At 40.3% G+C, this 9,059-nt stretch overlaps 1 long non-coding RNA gene across 1 annotated transcript; it reads left to right on the forward strand.

The window, feature by feature from the left end:
• Window positions 1–4,298: 4,298 nt before the first annotated feature.
• Window positions 4,299–9,059, forward strand: LOC125486465. The gene is made up of 3 exons (XR_007265123.1): window positions 4,299–4,570; window positions 8,331–8,387; window positions 8,909–9,059. It is a non-coding gene; the product is annotated as an uncharacterized LOC125486465 (long non-coding RNA).

The following is a 9,059-nucleotide window of genomic DNA, read 5'->3' on the forward strand; positions in this document are numbered from 1 at the left end:
TGGGGTGAGTACGTTGCCCTCCCACCCTCCCGGTGGAGGGGTCAGGGTGGACATGATCCCTGGCCCCTTGCCTAGGTGGAGGGGTCAGGGTGGGCACGTTGCCCTCCCTCTCCTGACAGAGGGGAATGTTACCTCTGGGGCCAAGTTGGATATTGCCTCCCTAGATTGAGGGGCCAGAGCTGTCAGTTGTTGTAATGGCAAAACAGTGATGTATTACCCACGTCTAATGAAATTGTTCGACCTTGTTAACAACAGAGTTTGTGTGAAGTAACTGTTTGGAAAATATATTGCTCCTAAGTTAATGAGATACGAATCAAATGTGAATTCACAGACCGATAAAACTGTGGGAGCTGTAAATCAGAAATTGAGAAGGGGTCACTCGGCCCAAAATGTTAACTTTGATTTCTTTCCACAGGTGCTGCCAGACTTGCTGAGCTTTTCCAGCAATTTCTGTCTTTGTTTCTGAATTCACAGACATTCACTGCCCAGAGTGTGGTGGATGCTGGGTCACTCAATAAACTTAATGAGGAGATAGGCAGGCAGATTTTTAAATTAGTAAAGTGTTGACTGATTATGGGGAGTAAGCAGGAAAGAGGAGTTGAGGCAGAGATGAGATCAGCCATGATCATGTTAAATTGCAGAACAGACTGAAGGGCCTGAATAGCCTACTCCTAGTTATTGTGAGACATCTTGTAAAAACAACACTCCTCACTGATTCTGAATCTCTTCTGGAAAGAAGATGATCAAGGATTAGAACTGAAGCAGGTAGAGATGATCACTTTCAAGTGGATCAGATGGAACAATGGGCTGACGAGTGGCAGTTGGAATTTAATTTTGATAAATGTGAGGTGTTGCATTTTTGTAAAGCAAATCAGGGTAGGGCTTATACACTTAATGGTAAGGTCCTTGGGACTGTTGCTGAACAAAGAGACTTAGCGGTGCAGGTTCATAATTCCTTGAAGGTGAAGTTGTAGGTAGACATGGTCGTGAAAAAGGCATTTGGTACACTTGCCTTTATTGGTCAGTGCATTGAGTATAGGAGTGTTGCGGCTGTAGGACATTGGTTTGGCCACTTTTGGAATACTGAGTTCAGTTCTGGCCTTCCGGCTATAGGAAAGATATTATTAAACTTGAAAGAGTACAGAAAAGATTTACAAGGATGTTGCTGGGGTTGGAGGGTTTGAGCTATTGGGAGAGGCTGAATAGGCTGGGGTGATTTTCCCTGGAGCGTTGGTGGCTGACAGAATACCTTAATGGTTTATAAATCATGCGGGGCACGATAGTGTGAATTGCCAAAGTCTTTTCCCTGGGTTGTGGGAGTCCAAGACTAGAGGGTGTAGGTTTAAGGTGAGAGGGGAAAGATTTAAAGGGGCCTGAGGGGCAACTTTTTCACGCAGAGGATGGTGCGTATATGTGTTCTTCTGCCAGAAGAAGTGATGGAGGCTGGTACAATCTGGATGGGTATATGAATAGGAAGGGTTCAGAGGATTATGGGCCAAACACTGGCAAATGGGACTAGAATAAGTTAGGATATCTGGTTGGCATAGACAAGTTGGCCCGAAGCGTCTGTTTCAATGCTGTACAACTTGGACTGTATAAGTGTGTTGTTGGGTGAGATGTTTAACTGACCGCTCTGGGGAATATTAAACCTCCTGTGGTGCTGTGTTTAAGAAAATAAGGAGGACAATTGCTCAACTGACATCACTAAAAGAGATGATCTAATCATTGTCATGATGCTGCTGTGCTTCCCAATTACAAAGTAGTGACATTTTGAAATGCATTGTCTGCTCTTGAGGTGCTTTGTTACAGTCTCATTTTGTGAATTGTGTTGTATAAATCTAAGTCTTTACAGAAAGCCGTTCTCAGCACTGTGAAAGCGTTTGTTGTCCTGTTTTGTTGAGAAAGAGGATGAGAGTTAACTGGTTCTCTCTTTTGCTGATTTTAAGAGGGTTGTGTGGACAAGATACTGAGCTCTCTGCTGTTCTCCAAATAGTGCCTTTGGATTTTTATAATAAAACTGGAAATGTGAGAAATCTCCAGATCAGGTAGCAACTGAGGGAAACATTTTCACTCAGTGATCTTTCTTATTCTCCTTGAGCAGCTAGAGTTGGATAACAAGATGGCACAGTTTCTGAAAGTTGACTCCTTTAGGAATGCAGCCCTCCCTCCGTATTACACCAAACAAATGAATATCATCACCCTAGCTCTCGTTTTAAGGTATGGCTACTTCTTAAGTTCTGCTCCAGAGAAAATAACTTCTACCCCATTAAATCCTTTCAACATCTTTGACACCTTAATGCCATACCTTAATTGCATAACCCTGGAATGTTATTAAATGTGGCCATGTAGCCTTTAATACAATTATATCCTTTAGCCCTGGTATTATTCTAGTGAGTGTGCATTGGGCTTTCTCTGACCACTAAAAGATTGAGGTGGAAGCAGGTTCATGACTTTCAAAATGGTTACCTATCAAGATTTTTTCTTAAGGCAACCATGCAAAGGTCGAGTGTGGGATTATCTGAGTGACTTGGATGAAGGCTGACTAGCCTCAGCTGTGTTGTAACCATTACTAGGATTCAATAATGCATCCTTCCTGAGGCTCTGGCCTGTGTTCACACTCCAGCAGCTGTGGCTCCTCTTCTGCTGAAGAGATGGAAATGTCTGGAGTAAAGAAGCTGGAAGTTCGGCTGGGCTTTGAGCTTTGCATGACTATCTTTAGGGTCGGGTAGAAACCTCGAGTTGATGAATTACCTGATGTGATATCCGTGAACGAAGAGATTGTTGAGTCTGTGCAGGGATCAACCCTGGTGAATTAAATGTTTTTAGCTTCAGTCCTCCTCAAGTGGATGACATGTTCTTGTTGTAGTGCTCTGACTGATATCTCCAGATGTGTTAATTGTTGTTGATAGAGTGGCTTCGCTGTAAAGTTGTAACTATATTATAAATCGTAATTGCCGTATCTCCTGTCGCACATTAATGAATCCTTTAGGATATTGTGAGCAGTGCCTAAATAAATCTGTTTTGTCTTAAACAGATGTTCGTATGTTTAATAATTTTAGCTTTGAGGTTTTGCTGCAGGAGTACCTCCAGAATAGTGTCCTAGGCCCAACTGTCTTCAGCTCCTCTTTTCTATCGTAAGGTTAGAAGTGCAGATGTGCAGTCATAGATGAATAGTGTTCATTATCACTTGGAGCTTGTCAGATACTCCTGTATATATGCAGTAAGTACTGGTTGGTACTCAATCCATTACATTTGTGCGACAAAAGTGACAGGACATGGCCATCTCTGATAAGAGAGAATCCCACTATCATCCCTTGATGTTAAGTGGCATTATCATTATTGAATCTCTCATTGTCAATGTGCTGGCAGTTCTGCAACAAGTAACTCAACTCCTGCTTCCCCAATCTTTGTCAGCATTTACAAGGTAGAAGGCAGATATGTGATTCTTTCCACTTGGCTGGATGCGTGCACCTCCACTCAAGCTTGACACCATCCAGGACAAAGCATCTCGCTTGACTAGCACCTCATCCACCGTCTTCAATATTCTTACTGCTGTTACTGTGTTTCAGTGGTATGCACCATCACTGTAGCAACTCACCCAGGCTCTTCCAACAAAGTCTTCTGAATCCCTGACTTCAACCACTTAAGACAAGGACACGACCTACAAGTTCCCCCTTCAAGTGTCCACCATCCTGATTTGGAACCATTTTGATGTCCCTTCATTGTCAAAGTCCTAGAAATCCGTTCCTAACACTGGCTGCACTTATACCCAAGGACTTCAGGCGTCCAATAAGGCAGTTCTCTATTTCTTACTGAGGGAAATTAAGGATCAGCAAGAAATATGATGCCGCGTCCTATCCAAGGTGGTAAAAATTATCTAATTGAAGCATTTACAGGTGACTGCAATCCGTAAATAGGCAGACAGGATAGAATGGTTTGTGTGAGAATGATTTACATTTATAAAGCATGTTTTCACAAATTTGAATGTCTCAAACTGCTTTATGGGCATTTAAGTTCTTTCGAGGTATAGTCAGTTTGTTATATAGGGACCATTGCAACCAATATGTGCAGAGCAAGCTCCCACAAATAGCATTTTGGTAATGACAGGTAATCTTTTTTGAGATGTAAATTGAGGGATGGATACTGGGGAGAATCCCCAGCTTCAACAATGGTATTTTATATCTAACTAAGCAGTCAAGTAAGACCTCTGGTTAATACCTTGATTGAAAGACAGCACCTTCAATAGCATAGCGCTCCCTTTAGTACTAGAATTTTTGCATTGGGTTTCCCCTGTTAAATACATATAAAATTCAAGCTTATTATTTTAATTAAAGTCTGGCTTTATGCTTGGCAGTCCTGTAAGCTACTGAATTAAACAAGAAAAATATTATTAGGCTTTGGTCTCGTGAGTGACTAGTTGAATTATTGTTGACTTGGAAAGTTTGACTGCTGTAAAGTTAGCCGCGTAAGTATAGTAACTCAAAGACGTGGGAACAAAGCACAGTAACTGAGTAAAATCTTGAACATTTCAACATATTTTGCAGATGACGTGCAATAAAAAGTCTTGAAGGTGAGTCATTGTGCCTATTGTAGATTGAGGACAACTCATCCTGTACCATTGTGTGTCGAGTTTCAGCATGTCTTGTGTTTAAATTTGGAGTGTGATTCTAAGTAGTAGTTTGGTTTAGTTATATTAAATGCATACTCTTCTTATGCTTAATGCAAAAGTGATCTGATTAAATCCATCTAGCAGACTCCTTTGTGTTATACATTTATCCCTTCATCCAACACCTTTGCAAAACAAATCCACAGATGATTTGGTTATTTCTTTGTTTATGTGATTTTGCTGCCCATAAGTTGGGGTCACTGTTCCTAACTTACAAAAATGGTAAAAGTATTTGGTTGCAGTTTGTGATTAATGTTCTTCCCACTTTAGTTTTCTTTTCTTTTTGTTCAGACAATAGAACATGGAAATTCATGCTTGGGATTCACTTAACATGATCCCTAGCCACCAAAGATATGGTTGCAGATTAAAAGTGGGGTTGGCTAGCTCAGTAAGTGCAATTACAATTAAGATATGACAAGATGCATTCTGCTAACCTGAGGGATTTGTGACGAGTAAGTTTCGGTCCTGTGCATAGCTTATCCTGGGTGTACTTTCACAGTACAGCAATAAATAATATCCCTCAGGCCAAAGAGATATTGTTGTGGGAAACAGTGTGCATTGAGCTTGACATACTGTTCAGCTTCCTTGCTACATGTAACGTCATACTGTCACTTCCCCAGTTTTGAGTAATTGCCGACTGCTATGCTCCCCAGATCATGATCCATATGGAATCATTGTTGCCTTGTGGAATCTGATCTTGGCAAACTTGTTTCATATAGACTGCTTACAGTTGCACATATTTGTAAAGACTGTTGACCCTTCACTCATTTAGTGCTTTCAAATAAAGGGTGGTGTAAAGGTATTTCTTTTTCTGGTCAAAGAGTGGATAAGATGGTTTAGTCATTGAAACCTTGGATATAATTTCTTTTATTTAAAACGTGCCATTGTAAGTTTCATGTTCTAAGAATCTTTGAGTGATCCAGATTCTCACAGAAACAGGATAGTACAAGAGAGACTAACATCCTTTGATCCATCAAGTCAGTACTAACTCTTTCAAGAAGCAGTCTGGTTAGTCCTATTTCCCTCGGTTGCTTTCCCGTAGTGCTGCAATTTTCCCTCCTCCAAACATTTATCCAGTTCCCTTTTGAAGGCTACCATTGGATCTGTATTCTTCTCCCTATTGTGTAGCAAGTTCCAAATCCTAATTGTGAATGTGTTCTTGTCATTTCTGCTTTTCCAATCACAAATCTGTGTCCTCTCCAACTCAATCATGAATGGTTTTAAACCTCTCCATTAGAGCTCTTTGGCCTTAACTACAACAGAAAATGCTGAAAAGTTCAGTGGACTGATGTACTCTGCACAGATGTCGTCAAAGGGTCATTGACCTGAAATTTGTTCTCTCTCTGCAGATGCTGAGTATTCTCAGCATTTTCTGCAAGTATTACTTTAGATTTCCAGCATTCTTAATACTTTACTGTTTGTTCTGCTGTAAAGGCAACCTCACTTCTCTAGCTGGTGCGTGCAAATGTGCAGAAATGTATAGTATCCCTTGTCTGGACCGGATGTACAAATATTAAACATGGTAAACTTGCAATATGATACTGAAACCTATAGACTGTGAAAATCTTGGATTAATCTCAGGTCTGCACTGAATTACGAGATTTGTTATGGCTAAGGGGGAACTAAAAGGAGCCTGAGGGTTTCCTCAGTAGAAAGGGGGTGAGATGTCAGATAGGAGATCAAATCAAGTTCCTGTTCGTAACTGCTGTTCTATATCTATTGTTTCATTAAGCATTGAGGGGAGATAGTGGCATTATGGTAATGTAACTGGACTAGCAATCCAGAAGCTCAGGTTAATGCCTTGGAAATGTGGATTCAGATCCTACGGGATTAGTAATTGTCACCATTATCATCTCTTGGCTTGAAAACCCATCTCGTTCACTAGTGTCTTTTAGGGAAGGAAGTCTGCCATCCTTACCTGATCTTACCTGTAACTCCAGGCCGACAGCAATGGTTGACTCTTAACTGCTCTCTGAAGTCACCTAACAAGCCGTTCAGTTTAAGGGAAATTAGGGATGGCCAACCAGTGCCCAGTAACATCCTACAGCCTACACTCTCCAGATTTCTGCCTAATGCTAATTCTAGCCCTACGTTTTTCTCCAGTACTATACCATAATTTTTAAGTGCCTTCATCTACCTTAGCACTAAACTCTCAAGCTTCTCTTTTCCTGAAAAGCTAATTTTTTTAAAACGCACTTTTTAAAAGAAAAATTTAGCTTTTGATGAATTGCTTTAATATCGTCACCTTTATTGATTTTTTTTTTCCCAATAACACTCAAGTGCCTTGTAACATTTCATTATATTAGCATCAATAGAAAACTGAATTGTCATAGTTGTAATGTAATCTAGACTCTGTTATCCTTCTACAACCTGCAAAAGGTCCTTGTAACCAGATCAGATCAGATTATTTTCTAGCTAAATTTAGTAAAATTTATTGCTTTGCGTAATCCTTTGTTTTGGCAATGGATGTGTTTTAGCAGGCCAGAACTCCTTGACTGTCATTGGCTTCCTACAGCTGTTAGTGACATGAGGAACTATAAAGCCTGGCACTATAAAACTATTGAATGTGTGTTAAACATTTTCTTCTGCTCCAACTGCTCCCCTGGATTAAGTAAAAACAGAATTTACATTTTGAGCCTCTTTTGAAATAAGGGAATAATGTGAATCTGCAATACTTTGTAATGACTGTTTGTGTTCCTTGAATTGTGATGTACCTAGATGAGATTATGTAGTTGAGGTTAGGATATAATTACTAGTGGTTTAGCAGGAAATGATCTGCTGATTGCTTGTTTGTATAGTTCTATTTACCACTAATTAAATTGTTCTAAAAATTGTTTGCCTTGTATTTTTGTTTTGCTTTTCTTAGCCTGGCTTTTCCTCACCGGCCTGGCTTTTTACTTTCCTATTCTGAATACAGTTAGAGCAAGTATTTCAGCAGAAAGATCAAAATGAGGTATTCCTGGTCCATAGTAGAGTGGCAAATCTATACCCTGTCTTTAACCATCTCATGGCTACAAGTTATTTGTGAGACCAGCCTGTTCAGGCCCAGTGTTGCCATTTTCTGAGAGCAATGTTTAGTTTTTTTTTCCTTTATTCATTCATGGGATGAGGCCATCACTGGCTGGGCCAGCATTTATTATCCGTAAGAGTCAACCACATTTCTGTGCGTCTGGAGTCACATGTCGACCAGACCAGGTAAGGATGGCAGTTTCCTTGATTAGTGAACCAGGTGGGCTTTTCCAACAATCAACAATGGATTGGTTATCATTAGACTCTTAATTCCAGATATTTATTGAATTCAGATTCCACCATCTGTCATGGCGGGATTCAAACCTGGGCCCTCAGAACATTACCTGGATCTCTGGATTAACAGACCAGTGATAATACCATTAGGCCATTAGGCCATTACCTCCCATTGGGAAATTTTAAGTAAATTTTTAAATCACTCCTCTGTTCTCCATTTACTTTAACACTAAAATTTAGGAGTGGTGGGAGTGTAGATGTCATGTGGGATCTGCGCCAAAATATAATAAACTGTGGACAGATTTGCACATTGGGTGGATCAGTGACAAATGAAACTTCTTCAGCAATGTGCAAGGTGGTTTATTTTGGTTGGAGGCGTAAGAACTCTGCTTTTTTATTGACTGTGTAAAATGGATTACAGAGACTCTGGAATAAACATGATGGCCATTAACGGAGGACCTTCTTCACAGTGAGTAAGGTGAGAACGTGAAACTTGGTGCCACCGAGGTCTTGAAGCAGATAGCAACGATGCACTTAAGGGGAGCTTTGATGTATACATTTGGAAGGTAGTAAAGAGACACGGGAAGGATTAGCAGAGGTAATTGGAATAGGAGGAGAATCGTTTGCAATACTGTAGGCTAATTGGACTGAATGGACTGTTGTGTTGTAAATTCTATGTAAGGTTGCCCATACTTTGGCACTCTTATTTATAAGTCACAGAATGGATGCTGTGGTCTTTGTTGTATATGATGCCTATCTGAAGTTGGACCTGGGTGGCGGGACTTAGATCTACATTTGGCTGTACTGCACTTGACTTGAAAGTTACTCGTGTTAGCTTTAGGTTTTGGAAATACGCAAATTCCATCTCACTGGTTGACACTGAGTGTTCACTTGTGAAGCTGCCCTGTTGCACATAATTATTCTCATAATTTAATCACCCTGCTTCTTTAAAGAATTGTACATCATATATACAAAATAACTATTTCTTTTGTTTATCAGGTCCTGATTTGCCGGAATTATCGGGGAGATGTGGAGATGTCAGAAATTGAACACTTCATGTCTATTCTGATGGAGAAAGAGGAAGAGTGCTCCCTCACGCCAATCCTGTCACATGGAGTGGTTCGATTCATGTGGATCAAACACAACAATT

Source organism: Rhincodon typus, chromosome 29, assembly GCF_021869965.1.
Source record: "Rhincodon typus isolate 14 chromosome 29, sRhiTyp1.1, whole genome shotgun sequence".
Classification (NCBI taxonomy): Eukaryota; Metazoa; Chordata; class Chondrichthyes; order Orectolobiformes; family Rhincodontidae; genus Rhincodon; species Rhincodon typus.